General features: G+C 39.7%; 2 protein-coding genes across 2 annotated transcripts in view; both read left to right on the forward strand.

The window, feature by feature from the left end:
* qsox2 (quiescin Q6 sulfhydryl oxidase 2) overlaps window positions 1-12,408 on the forward strand; it is a 49,228-nt gene that overhangs the window by 7,039 nt on the left and 29,781 nt on the right. The window lies entirely within an intron of this gene.
* The window catches only part of LOC107833878 (cGMP-specific 3',5'-cyclic phosphodiesterase-like), a 10,651-nt gene continuing 10,520 nt past the window's right edge, over window positions 12,278-12,408 (forward strand). The window contains exon 1 of the mRNA XM_016664245.1: window positions 12,278-12,342. The gene's annotated coding sequence lies outside the window, so the exon portion shown is untranslated. The remainder of the gene's footprint in view (window positions 12,343-12,408) is intronic.

The following is a 12,408-nucleotide window of genomic DNA, read 5'->3' on the forward strand; positions in this document are numbered from 1 at the left end:
CAGTAAGTTTGCTTGAGGATTATGGGAAATTCTCTGGATACAAAATTAATGTGGAAAAAACACAGATCCTAACAATAAATTACTCCCCGCAGCAGAAAATAAGGGATACCTACAAACTTAAGTGGAATGAAAAATCTATAAAATATTTGGGGGTAAACATAACCAAAACAATTGACAAACTCTATGATGCAAATTATTTAGAAATCAACCACAATATCAAGAAGGACCTGGGGCGATGGATGGACATTGGCTTGGATCTCAGCTCTAGAGTGGAGATAATTAAAATAAATATTTTACCACGACTGCTACACCTGTTTCAGTCCCTGCCACTGACTATTCCGCAAAAACAATTTGTAGAATGGGACAGATGGATTTCAAGGTTTATATGGAACAGGAAGAAACCCAGGGTCAGATATAAAACACTTCAGCTCCCAAAAGACAGAGGAGGTCTGGGTTTACCAGCCCTAAAAGAATATTTCTGGGCCGCACAAATTAGACCTCTGGTATGTTGGTGCAATGATGACTGTTTCAAAATGGAAAAATCTGGAAATAGGTAGAAAAGACATAGAAGTTAAAAATTTAATAGCACATAAAAAACTCTTAGGCAAATTAAGCAACAAGCTAGATTCAATAACTAAAACTACGATTGAAATATGGAACACAGTAATTGATAATTACAAGTTAGAGAAGGAAACAAGGAGTTTGAGCTGGTTTGCTTGGGATCTGAGGTTTAAACCAGGTATTTATGATACAGGTTTCAAACAATGGGCAAATAAAGGTGCCACAGCAATGTGTAAATTGACTGAAAAGGGCAAACTGCTGAGCTTTAATAGCTTAAAGGAAAAATATGAACTGGAGGATCAAGACCAGTATAGATACCTGCAAATAAAAGATTATTATGAGAAAGAGATAAAAACCAACGTAAGTAAAATAATAGAGATATTTCATAAGGCCTATGAGGGGAATAAATTATGAGTTATTTCAGCACTGTACCAGGGACTGATGGCAGGCTGGAAGACATCTACTATGTACATTAAAGAAAAATGGGAGGACGAATTGAAGGAACACATAAGCGAGGAAGAATGGTTTAAAATTTGTAAAATGCAGTGCACAGCCACCTGCTCCCATGTGTGGAGGGAATTTAATTGGAAAAATATGATTAGATTTTTTTATAACACCAAAGATCAGGACCAGGATGGTATCCAGTTCACAGCCATGCTGGAGACTTTGTGGCCAGTCTGATGTAGGCCACACACACATATTCTGGTCTTGTCAAAAGCTAACCACATACTGGCATAATGTTTGCCTTATCTTGAAAAACATATTGGGATATGGAATACCCAGATCATGTAAAACACTCTACCTGGGATGCCTCACACACGATGTAATTCAAAAGGATGATGAATATCTGTTAAAAATATTACTTTCAGCATCAAGGAAAACTATCACAAAATTATGGTATAGACAAGACCCCCCTGCGGTGGAGCAGTGGCTGAGCATTGTGGAAGAGATCTTCATAATGGAGAAAATCACATATAGACTAAGATTGCAGGAGGACAAGTTTGACGTTAAATGGGAAAAATGGAGCGACTACAGACGCAATGAGAATGCCATTGTTGTATCCGGTTAAATATTGACACGGTTGTCCAACATTGTATATGAAGTTGAATGTATTGATGCCTCTCCACTGAATGTGTTCAGAAATGTTCAATAAAAAATAAGTATTAAAAAAAACTATGGGGCGCGCCCCCTAGGGGGGGCGCCGTGTCATTGCAGGAGGGGCGCGGGAAGCCGTCTGGATGAAAAAAAAAAAAAAAACAGAAACAAGCATAAAAACCAAAACATCTACAATAGTGACAGTACTATTAATAATAAAATAATAATCAGTGCAAAGTAGCCTACAAATTCTTTGGAGAGCGGTGAGGGACCTGGATAAAGGCTTGGGAGGCACTGGGCCGAAAAAGGTTGAGAAACACTGATTTAGACTGAGGTCAAGAATGACCCTCTATGTTGTAAAGGTTGTAAACCCCTGGCCTAGAGGTTTGAGAAGACAGAAATAAAACACAGCAACACTGATCCAGGAGTACTTTCTGTTTTAAAGGAAAGTTAAAAGTTAATGGCAGTAGTAGCTGCTTGAGTAGGAGAGACACACGGCTAAACAGATCAGCTCTGAGCCTGTTAGGATGAAAAAGAGCAGATCCATTCAACATAGTAAAAGCTTAGCCAATGGCTTTGTCGTGTTAAACACTGGAAGACAGTATGGAGGACCAAAACTGACATAGTTAAAAATAAAAGCAGAAGTGTATAGCTTTTGTTTTTCATTTTCCTTGCACGTGCATTTTCATCAATAACTATATAAGTCTTGAAAATAAAACATATATTTTTAATTTGCCTTTCCGTATGCAAGAGTTTGTTCTTTTTAGATTGAATCATCTCCTTTTTTCACTTTTCTTTATGCATTTCTGCCTCATTATGCAAATGAGGAAGGTGGTGTCAAGGCTGTCCAGCAGTTTATAGATGAACTGAAGCTTAACAACTACATTAGAAAATAGTGTTATAACTCCTGATTTGATCATTTTTTGTGTGGACCCTCAGACAGAACATATTTCAGTTAAGCGTTTTTAATGGACTCAGAGGGTCACTGTCAGGATTTTCATAGTTTGGACAAAGCAGTCACTGAAGTTGACTTCTGATTGAAGCTTCAGGAGTCCTCCGAAGCTACCAGCTGAGGTACATCAATGAGGTGCAGGTTTTTCTATAGATTATAAGGAAACTGCAATATTCAGAGGCAACTCTATGGTGCACTGAAGAATGAGTTGCTGTTTTTGTTGAGCTTAGAGAATGAGAAGAATAACAAGCCTTGCTGATCTGCGTCGGAGGCCGTCTGACCAGCACCCTGACATCCACAGACACACATTTAACACGCTGCTGTCTATCCGGCCATGCTGCTAGCGTGAGCAGTGTGTGGCTATATCTGCCTGGTTTATACTGGATTGTATTTTATGGTGGCCTATAGAGTCATGAAGACATGGAAAATAGTTGCACGGACATTGAAATGAAGAAGAATCTTGAAAAAAACTAGGTTGGTATAATTTTTTAATGACTGTATGTTTAATAGTTACAAAACAAGTAGTTATTTTTGTTTGTACCTTTAAATTTACTCATAAATATTCCAGTTTTTATGTCTGTTTTGATAAACATGTTTGCATGCATATAAAGTAAATATGACTTTAATTTAAATTGTTCTTTGTGGGTGTATAACTTGTACACACTACTATGTCTGTGATTTTTGATCTACATATATGCTTTAACATCTGATTACTCTTCTCAGGGAACAGAAGAAGGTGGCCCATGGCTGACATGGTGAACAATGAGGAAAACCATCTGCATTGTGAGCAGCACCAGAACTCCAGGATGAATCTCGTCCAGAAGAAGCAGCCATCAGCAGAGAAGAGTTGAGCCAGACATCAGAGGAATAATAAATGCTACCTACCCGTCTCTTTTCTTATAACTACCCACACATATCTTGTAGTTTGCATGGTTTTGTGGCCTTGCTAACATTTTTTGCCTACTTAACTAGCATTAAAACACAGAACATCCAGAAATGTGCTGAACTTGGGTTAGGGAATAAATGGTGAGCATAGTTTGGTCTCAGTATCCATCCAGTCTTGTCTTTTATCTAAAATTATTTTTTGGCACAACCATCATTTTAAAATGACAGACAGTAAGTTCTGTTTTATCCCACTCTTCTATATTCGTTTGTATTTTTTGTAGAGTTGATTTAAAATTCAGGTTGACTAGATCCTTTAGGTCAGGAGTGTCAAACTCCAGTCCTCAAGGGCGACTTGTGCAGTTTTTAGATGTGCCACAGGTACAAAACACTGGAATGAAATGGTTTAATTACCTCCTCCTTGTGTAGATCAGTCCTCCAGAGCCTTGCTAATGACCTAATTATTCTATTCAGGTGGTGCAGCAGAGGCACATCTGAAAGTTGCAGGACAGTGGCCCTCCAGGACTGGAGTTTGACACCTGTGCTCTAAGTCTTGTCTAAGCTGTATTCCCAGATATTTTGTGCTCTTTGGGACCCACTTAAAATTGTTCCACTATGTACGCTTGGCACGTTGTCATGGTGGCATGACATCAGATTTACTCCAGTTGATTTATATCCTGATATTTTGGAATATGCCTGGATAGTATCCGTTAAATGTGGCAGAGCTTCCTCTTGGAGAGATTCAAATTTCATTAAATGTTTGTGGTAATTTGCTTTTCAAACATATTTTTCACTGCTGATGTAATATTTTAATTTTAAGTTCCATGTTTTCATTAGCATTAGTTTCATGAAGGCAGAAATCGGAGAGGAAATCGGAGAGGAAAAAGCAAAAAAAGCAGAATGAAGCATTGTAAAAAGAACAAATCTTTTTATAAGGAAAAGACAAAACAAACTATTAACAGATTTGGTCCTCCATAAGACAGGGCCAAGTGTATCATCTATGGAGAAGAAGATCATTACGCTGATGACCGTCACCATCCAGGAAAGTGTTACAACTAAGCATACTAAGCAACATGACATAACATTTGACATGAACATCAGTAAGTCTTCATGAATATTTGACAGTTGTCAAAGTGTCATTCGGTAAATCATGACACTTTTAATACAAAGTTGACATAATTCAAAATGTCTCTGTTATGACAACTTGACATTAACCAAGAAATCCTGATCTGCCATAAATTTGTTATAAAAGTATTACCGATTAAACTTTAAAAATTATGTAGCTTTATGTGGTAATATTATATTCCTCTGCCATTTTGTTTAGTCTTAAATTTCTTAATTTAATTGATCCCAGGGTTTTACAACAAGATGTCTACAAAGCACTTATGTATGGAGGACCAAAACTGACATAATTAGAAATAAAAGCATAAATATATATTTAGTTTTTCCTGTTCCTTACACATCAGTTTCCATCAAGTAATGTATATACTTTCTTTTTCATTTCCCCTAAACATGCGTTTTTGTCAAGAAAAGTAAATATTTTGTTTTGTTTTTTTCTTATACAAGCCCTCGTTCTTTTGTCATTGCCGCTTCTCCTCTCCTGTTTTTACTTTTCCGTGTGCATCGTTATATTAATGAGGAGAACTGCCTTCTATGTCCAGCTCCTCTACTGTTGGTCAATGGAGCTTTGGAACCAACGTCACTGCGTCAGACATTGTGGGGCGTTAGGTCCAGTCCCTCGGTTCCATCTTTACAGACCACAGACCAAAACAAACTTTATCCCGTAAAATAGTAGTAAATAGTAGTAAATAGTAACACTTATTGTGTTACTATTCAGTAACACAATAAGTTAGTTTCAAGTTGGATATCCAAATATTCCAATATCCGCTGAGCAAGCGGCGTTTAGCTCAAGGTTGATTCAATTTATAAACACTAATTTCGGCCTGCCGTTCTCTCACTCCCTCTTCAGCCCTCAGAGGTTCACTTAGGGACTGTCAACAAATCTCCGAACCAAACACTCCTGTCAAACAAATGTTAATAAATGACTTGCCTTGTGACCAACTGATACAAAAAAGTGGTAATTCATGCTTTTAAATGAGACACACTACCCTCTATTAAAATGTCAAGTCATATTCAATATTTTAAATAACTTTCATGTTAAATAATGTTTTTTTCAATAGCTTCCATATTGTGTGCCACATTGACTAGAAATGAGCATGTAATTATTGTACTAAACTCTATATATGAGGCACATGGATTTTTATTCTATTTTAACTAAATTTTTATTTTTGTTACCTATTTTTTTATGTTTAAATTTAGTATTTCTCTTCAATAGCTTCTAGGTCATGTACAAAGGGTTTGTTCTACAGTTATGATGGTAGTTATAAGTAGTCCAGTGTGTTCCACTTTACTTGAGGTAAGACTTAATATTAGTGACTCTGTTAGTATAGCATTTGCCACTGTAATAATAGCATTTGCCACTGTAATACTGAATGACATTTTTACAATTGTTGCCATTTGTTTCACTTGAGGTAAGAGTTAATATTAATGACATTGTAATGACACTTAATGACATCTTCATAACTGTTGCTACTTGTTTCACTTTACTTGAGGTAAGAGTTAATAGTAATGACTCTAAATATAGCATTTGACACTAATAACACTTAATGATATCTTCATAACTTGTCATGGTTTTGGGTAGTTTCTTTGCCCACATGAAGAACACACTCAGGAGGCAAGTGATAATGTCCTAGTCTGGACAGGTTTGATCTGGGATACGTGGAATGTTGGATGAATGCGAAGAGAGGGTGAAGGTGAAGATGGACTGCTGTGGGACTGATTATGGAGTCAATCTCATACGGGCCAATGTATTTGTGGGCGGGTTTCATGGAGACAGACTTGAGAGGCACATTACCTGCTGATAGCCAGACCTTCTGTCCAGGTGAATATTGTGAAACAGGAATTCTTCTACAGTCAGCAAAACAGCGGTTCTGTTCTGAGGTGCGATGTAAGGCTTGGATGGTTCTGGACCAGATGTGTTTGCAGCGGCGGATGTGATGGTGGACTGATGGTGATCGTTTTCATTTGTAGGAAAAAGTGGAGGTTGATAGCCAAGGGAAACTTCAAATGGGGACAAACCAGTAGCAGCAGAAATGTGTGAATTATGTGCGTACTCAACCCACGGAAGGTACTGGCTACAGTCTGCGGGGTTGGATGAGGTGAGGCATCTGAGTCTTGATTCTAATTCTTGGTTCATTCTTTCTGTTTGTCCATTAGACTGAGGATAGTAACCGTAGGTGAGAGTGACTTGAGCATCGAGAGCAGAGCAAAAATGTTTCCAGACTTGAGATGTGAACTGGGGACCACGATCAGATAGGATCTCTTGGGGAATGCCATGGAGTCTGAAAACGTGCTTGACTAAGAGCTGAGCTGTCTGGAAGGTGGTTTGTAGTTTTCTGAGGGGAATAAGATGACAGGCTTTGGAAAAATGGTCAATTATAGTGAAAGTTGTGGTCATACCTTTGGAGAATGGAAGTCCAGTGACGAAATCGATTGCGATGTGAGACCAGGGACATTTGGGGAAAGTTCTGTTTGGGGGACCGGTACCAGGGTCAGGTTCAGTGAGGTGGGGTTGTTTTCTGGAATCTTCAATGTCCCAGGAAACTGCTCCAATGGTGCAACTGGGAGGTAGGTAGGATGAGGGTAGGGTCTTGTCTTGGTCATCATCAGAGAATTGTCGGGAAAGAGCATCCGGCTTGACATTCTTAGAAACTGGGTGATAAGAGATGGAGAGATTAAAGCGTGAGAAAAAATGGAGACCAGCGAGACTGACAGGGGTTAAGACGTTTGGCGGATTGGAGGTATGAGAGATTCTTATGATCAGTCCAGACCAACACGGGAAATTCTGCGCCCTCCAACCAATGACGCCACTCCTCCAAGGCATGTTTTATGGCAAGAAACTCTTGGTCTCCCATGTTGTAGTTGCACTCAGTGGGGGACAGTCTGCGGGAATAAAAGGCACAAGGATGAGTCTTGTTATCAGAGGATGATTGTGAGAGAACTGCACTAACCCCTCTATCAGAGGCATCAACCTTGAGAATGAATTGTTTATGTGGATCAGGTTGAATGAGAATGGGGGCTTTAGCAAAGCGGTCTTTGAGGTCAAGAAAAGCTGAATTAGCTTCCGGAGTCCATGAGAATGGAATCTTGGTAGAAGTGAGAGCAGTTAGAGGTGCTGCGGTCTGACTGTAGTTTTAAATGAAGCGGCGATGGAAGTTAGCGAAACCTAAAAACCTTTGAAGTTGTTTGCGTGTCTCAGGTAGGGGCCAATCCAGAACAGCCTTGACTTTCCCTGGATCTGTGCGAACCTGTCCGCCCTCGAGGATGTAACCAAGAAATGTTAAGATGTCTTAAGAAATTCACGCTTCTCTGCTTTTACATAAGGATGATTCTCAAGGAAACGCTGAAGAACCAGGTGGATGTGTTTTTGATGTTCTGCCAGGGATTTGGAGTAAATGAGAATGTAATCTAAATATACGAAAACAAAGACATTCAGTAAATCACAAAGAACGTCGTTAATTAGTGCTTGGAAAAATGCGGGAGCATTACAGAGTCCAAAGGGCATGACCAAATATTCAAAATATCCGATGGGGGTTTTGAAAGCTGTTTTCCACTTATCTCCCTCCCTAATGCGTACAAGGTAGTAGGCGTTGCGGAGGTCTAATTTGGTAAAGTGGGTTGCTCCATAAACAGGTTCGAGCACTGAGGAGATAAGAGCTATTGGATATTTATTTTTTATTGTGATCTAATTCTGATTTTTGGCCACACAAAAATAACAGCACCAAGTGGGGAGGATGAGTGGTGAATGATTCTAGCTGCTAAGGAGTTACTTAGATATTTTTCCATTACCTCTCTCTCAGGATGGGAAATGTTGAAAAGTCGGTTCGTGGGTAAAGGAGCTCCAGGAAGTAAAGCAATAGCACAATTATAAGGACGTAAGGACGATGAGGTGGGAGAGAGGGTGCTTTATTTTTACTGAAAACCACTCCCAGATCGTGATATTCAGCAGGGACGAGAGAGAGAGTCATAGGGTCAGCCCCATCAGGATCTGCCAGGCTGGAACCTGGAGGAACAGCGGACCGGAGGCAGGAAGCGTGGCAGTTAAGAGACCAAAATTCTATGCTCAAGTCTGACCAGTTGAGAGGTGGATTGTGCATCTGTAACCACTCAAAACCTAATATTATGGATGAATGAGAGATGGGGAAGACAAAGAATGATATGACTTCATGAAGGTTACCTGACAAGATGAGTTGAAGAGGTTTAGCTTTGTGTGTAATCAGAAGCAAGCCTCTCCCATCAAGAGCTGAGACATAAAGAGGAGAAGGTAATGGAATGGTTTCAATGTTAGACTAGATTACGAAAGATGAATCAATTAGGTTTCATTCACAACCAGAGTCAATGAGAGCAGACAAATTGATCGATTCAGAATTAAAACAAAGCGGAGCTGAAAGCAGAAAACGGGGGCATGGTTTTCTCCTGAGACGGTCCGCCAGTTTTCCTTTGTCTACTGACGGACCGACCCTCTCTTTAGGCCGTATTGGGCAAGCCGCAATATAGTGACCGGGAGAACCGCAATAAATGCATTGATTGGCTTGGATGCGCTGTAATCGTTCCTCCGGGGTCAATCTGGTTCTGCCTATTTGCATGAGTTCGAGATCACTGTGTGAAACGGCAGCAATTTACAGGAAGCGGCGATGAAGTAGGTTTGGATGAAAAGCACTTGGATCGATCTCTGTTACGGTCTCTTAATCGATTATCCAGACGGTTGGCCAAAGAAATGAGTTCATTTAGAATACTGGGTTTGTTTAAAGGTGCCAACTTGTCTTTAAGAGTCATTGAAGGCATGAAAGAAAACACTCTATAAATCTGGTGAATTCCAGCCAGAGGCTGCAGCCTTAATTATAAATTCCACAGCAAATTCTGCTGCAGAATGCTGTCCCTGTTTTAATGTCCATGGGTTTCTAAATGTTGACTAAACGTTTGTTTGAATTCCAGTAAAAAGTCTTCAAATGAACAGCCAAAACAAGAGTGGTCCTGGAAATGGGCTTCAGCCCATTCTACAGCCTTCCCAGTGAGAAGGCCTGTGATATATGATATCTTAGCATCATCATGGGGAAAACTTTGAGGTGTTCGGTTAAAAACTAATGAGCACTGTAATAGAAACCCCCAGCAGCACCCAACGTCACCTGCATACTTATCCGGTATAGGTGAGCTGACGTCACGGAAAGAGGCGGAAGGCTTGGAAGCCAACTGAGTAACGGAGGGAGCATTGGGGATGATTCCCAATGCTCCCAAGGCTGATTCCGGAGATGGTTGCAGATTCTGTAAAAGTCTTGCTAAATGATTCAACTGTTAATTTGTGTTTTCTTGTTGTTCACAGAGAGATCTCAGGATGGCGTCATGGGATTGAATGAGCGCATTCTGTTTGGAGAGCGCGCTCCCGAGTGTGTCAGTGGGATCTGTCTGGCCCGAGTGTTCTGTCATGGTTTTGGGTAGTTTCTTTGCCCACATGCAGAACACTCAGGAGGCAAGTAATAGAAAATAAAGTTTATTGTACAAAGATGACTATGAATGTGAGTCTTCAGTCTGGGAAATCGGGGAGCCAGGAGTTGGGGACGGAACTGGAACAGTGGACAGCGGTGAGTGGCAGGAGATGACAGGGTAAAAATGTGTAGAAGCAAAAAGTGATTCTTACTGGTGGCGCGGAGAAAGAATCTGTGGGGGGAGACGGCACGTGTGGGGAAGCATCTTGGTGTCGGGGAGATCCTGAGACTGTCCAAAGGGACAACCGCCTGGTGGTGGAGGACAGGTTCGCAGGTATGAGGAAGAGAAGTTGGATGTTGCCAGCCGTGATATGTGATCCGGAGGAACTTCTTCAGAAGAAACCATAAAAGCTAACAGGCGTCAAGGCACTGGCAACAACTCCTCTTATCCTCTGACTGATGAGCCCAGATGAATTGCAGGTGTGCAAGATGCATAGCAGGTGCATCCTCCACAGCGGCTCATTTGCTCCCTCTGGAGGACACTGAGGAAGGCAAAACCCACACAGAACCCAAAATCCAGCCTCCTGACATAACTGTTGCTATTTGTTTCACTTTACTTGAGGTAAGAGTTAATAGTAATGACTCTGTAAATATAGCATTTGACAGTGTAATAACACTTAATGACATCTTTGTAACTGGTGCTATTTGTTTCACTTTACTTGAGGCTTGAGGTAAGAGATAATATTAATGACACTGTAATAACACTTAATGACACTTCATAACTGGTGCTACTTGTTCCACTTTCCCTGTTGTAAGAGGATTTAACTGTTATTAAATCATTTGACAGTGTAATAAAGCTTAATGAAATCTTTATTGTTGGTCCTATTTGTTCCACTTTATTTCAGGTAGGGGAAAATATTGAGTACTGTTTTGTTAAATAACACTTAATGACATTATGACTACTATTATGACATACTTATCACATATGATAATTCTTGGTTAATGTCAAGTTATCTTAATGAAGACAATTTTGACTAGGTATGTTGTCATAACAAAGACTAGGTGTGCTGATCGATCAGCCACCGATCAAAATCAGCAGATTTCCATGAAAAAGTGTATGATCGGTGATCACCGATCACGGTCTCACCAAAACTGACTTCGCAGCCTGCGTATGCAGCTCATCTCCTCTTTCCTTCACATTATGCAAGTGCGCAGCAACAAATCCTAAGCGATGCCATGTGGAACTTTAATGCTCTAAGAGTGAATGGGGATATTTGAGTGTTGCGGGGAAAAATCCGGGGTTGAAGCACATCAAAATGCATCAACACAACAAATCTGACATTTAACTCTCACACAGAATGTTTGCTTAACACTGCAGCATCCAAGTTAAACAGACAAAATATTTTGCATATGTATTAAAACGTTTGCTATGTCTTAACATAAGACGGATAATCTCTGCAAAGATCTCTTCTGCCTCCTCCTGTGCTCTGCAGAATTACTCAGCCCAGTCAGAAACAACCAATCAGAACCAGAACAAAACAGTCATGTTCTCAGGAAGTTTTGATTTAGTAACTCAGGATTGTTTATTTTGATGCAACTGGTGTTTAACATTGAATGAATGTTTCCTTTTTTACTTGACATTATTTGATATATGCAGTGTTATGAGATTTATTTGATTTATATATAAATTAGGCTTTTGAGAGTCTTACTGTTAAATATTGTTTTACTGATTGCAGGTTTTTCAGTTGTCCTTTTGACTGAGTAGCTGCTCTATTGTGCCTGCGAGTGTTTTGCATGTTATATGTCTTAAATTATGTGAATTTATTGCCAGATCATTTTTCCATTTCGGAAGATCACATATTATCATTTATACCTAATGTGAAAAATTAACAGCCAGTCAAGGTGATCGGCATAGATCGGAGATTGGCCTCATGGGTGATCGGTATTGGAATTGGCAGCAAAAAATCCTGATCGGAACATCCCTAACAAAGAAATTTTTTTCTAGATTAATGTCAAGTTGTCATAATTTTTGAATTATGACATATTAAAAAAGTCACATTTTGAATAATGTCAAGTTTGTATTAAAAGTATCATGATTTACTGAATGACACTTTATGACAACATTCATAAATATTCATGAAGACTTACTCATGTTCATGACAAGTGTTATGTCATGTTTATGACATTGTCATGTCAGTCTTATTCACACCCTGTCAAAGTGTTACCAGCCAAGCTTATCCACTGATCTTATCTACCTCAACAAAGGCCTAAGAATCATTCACTGTCCTCTTTTGCTCTCCCATGAGAAAGGTTTGACTGACAGACCGACCCACCAGGGGATATCTGCATATTTACAGTTAACAATAGTTACCCCAC

Source organism: Poecilia formosa, unplaced genomic scaffold, assembly GCF_000485575.1.
Source record: "Poecilia formosa unplaced genomic scaffold, Poecilia_formosa-5.1.2 Scaffold473, whole genome shotgun sequence".
NCBI lineage: Eukaryota > Metazoa > Chordata > Actinopteri > Cyprinodontiformes > Poeciliidae > Poecilia > Poecilia formosa.